This window comes from Palaemon carinicauda, chromosome 9 (genome assembly GCF_036898095.1).
Source record: "Palaemon carinicauda isolate YSFRI2023 chromosome 9, ASM3689809v2, whole genome shotgun sequence".
Classification (NCBI taxonomy): domain Eukaryota; kingdom Metazoa; phylum Arthropoda; class Malacostraca; order Decapoda; family Palaemonidae; genus Palaemon; species Palaemon carinicauda.
In genome coordinates this window covers 115,252,614-115,255,113 of record NC_090733.1, presented here as the reverse complement: position 1 = coordinate 115,255,113, position 2,500 = coordinate 115,252,614, and the positions used below count along the sequence as shown (strand labels likewise).

At 30.4% G+C, this 2,500-nt stretch overlaps 1 protein-coding gene across 1 annotated transcript in view; it reads left to right on the top strand.

Moving 5' to 3' along the window:
* Positions 1-2,500, top strand: part of LOC137647069 (uncharacterized) — a 138,812-nt gene that overhangs the window by 95,983 nt on the left and 40,329 nt on the right. The gene's annotated exons all lie outside the window — the stretch shown is intronic.

Sequence of the window (2,500 nt, the reverse complement as noted above, 5' to 3'; positions counted from 1 at the left end):
ACCTACTTATACAACAGTATATAAGGATTATATAAATATAAACTCCGTAGATTGATATACCCGTAGATACAAGTTTGACGCCCATGTTTCTGTTGAATTTAAGCAATGTACTTTTTTAAATATGATATTATTAATAAAGTTCCTAAAAAATAGAAACAACACTTATAATGATAAAAAAAATAACAATTGAAAGATGCTGTAATGGCGCCAACGTTCTCATAAATTCTAACCTATATTTTTAGTCCCTAGATAAAAGACAGAATAAATACAGTAAAAGAACAGGAAATTGTCAAATTGAATCGCTCCTTGAATATATCATTCCCCTCGCAACCCCTCTGTAGTCCAGTTTGTAAGAAAAAGACGAAAGAAACACGAAGGCAAAATGTATGTTTCCTGTCTTCTGAATTGCTGCCTCCCATTCGCGTCTATTTGTAAAGACGTCTCAATTGTCCTTCCATGCCCTACTGTATTGTCCACGTCCCCCACTCGTTTATTCGTTTATTCTCTGCGTCTCTCTTTCACTCCATGCCCAGTTCCCACTGGTATGTGGGAAGTCATAATAGCTCTGGGGCGCAGGATAATCCCGCGGGCATTTGAGACAAGAAGAAGAAACCCAACCACCGCTGGGAGCTTCAGGAAGGAGATCTGGGCCTCGCCCATACAAACTCCCCATGATATAGGCCTATGCTGTAATACCACCCATCTTCAATGACTCCTTCTTCTTCCTCCCCCACCCACCTTATCTTCAAAGACCTCTCCCCCTTTCCCTTCTCCTGCATCTGCTCTTCTTTTTGTAAGGGTTCCGGAATATCCGACCACCTTACCCACTAACCCTCCATCATGGACTGCATTACTCGCGAACACATGGTAAGCCTGGTGTCACCGAAACCTTACTTTTGCCGTATACATTCGCTTATCAGTTTATGGATGAATACCTGCATGTACACAGACTCTATTATTTAGAAATGTTATTTTGGAAATATTTGAAAAAAACTTGAAAGGCAGAAGTCCAAAATTATGAGAATCCACAAATCATCTTTGTGGGATATAAAATTCAAATGGAAATTTGAATTCTGTTGTTCCAAGTTGAGAATCTTAAGTGTATATATATGGATATAAATATATATATATATAAATATATATATATATATATATATATATATATATATATATATATGCATATATATATCTATATATATACATATATATATACATGTATATCTATATATATATGCATATATATATATATATATATATATATATATATATATATATATATATATATATATATATATATATATATATATATATATATATATATATATATATACATTTACAGTACATTTATATATATATACATTTACAGTACATTTAGTATATAATATATATGCATGTTTTTATTTGTGTGTAGGTATTTATACTGATAATCATCCATCATCCTTTACCCTATTCTAAACTTTTATCAATGTAATCATGAATATTTAAGATAACAGAACGAAAGAGGGATGAAGTATAGCATATAAAGCAAATAGTTCTAATGATCTTAAAGTAAATTACTTAGAAGTACGTTAACGATAATGTATGTATTAATGATTTCGGTAAGTAAGATGATAAATTAGAAAATGATAATGAATCTATCAAATAAAGTAATGTGGTAATATCTTTGTATTTCAAGATAAGAAAAAAAGTGTAAAGATATGATTTACAGTTGAAATTTCTCTTCAAGCAAATATTCTAAAAGAATTCAGCTTTCAAGACATTTTATCTGTAAATAAAGTGAGAAATTAATTACACATAAAATGTTCATTTGAACAAATATTTGTTAGCAGATGCACGGCTCATTTAGACAATTTGCATCCGAAATTTTTTAACTTTTTTTCATTTTAAGATGCAAAGATAATATCACGTTCCATCATTTAATAAATTCATTCTCATTTTGTAATCTTTATTCTATAATCAAATAATTGTATCTTAAAATGAAAAAAAAAAAGGTTTAAAAATTCAAGATGCAAATTGTCTAAATGAGCTGTGCATATGCTTACAAATATTTGTTCAAATGAATATTTCATGGGTAATTATTTGATAAGTTCATTATCACATTCTAATTTACAATCTTACTTACTGAAATCCTTAATGCATACATTGTCATTAACTTGCTCCTAAGTCATTTCCTTTTAGATATTTTTAACTATCTACTTTATATGTTGTTCTTCATCTTTCATTCTTCCTGTTATTTCAAATAATCTTGATTCAGATCCTTTAAGATAATTAGAATATTTGCTTTATATGTTAATCTTCATATCTTATCCGTCCTGTTATTCTAAATAATAGTTAGAATACATCCAAGACACCGACTCAAGTGAAAGTAACAAGAAAAGATAAAAAAAAAAAATGCTTAAGGACTGAGTGGGACAGACTTCTAATGAGGGAGCCAATTAGATGGTGTCAAGAAAGGTTCTCACGACACGGCACAAGGTGTCAGCTAGAGACGCCCTTTCAC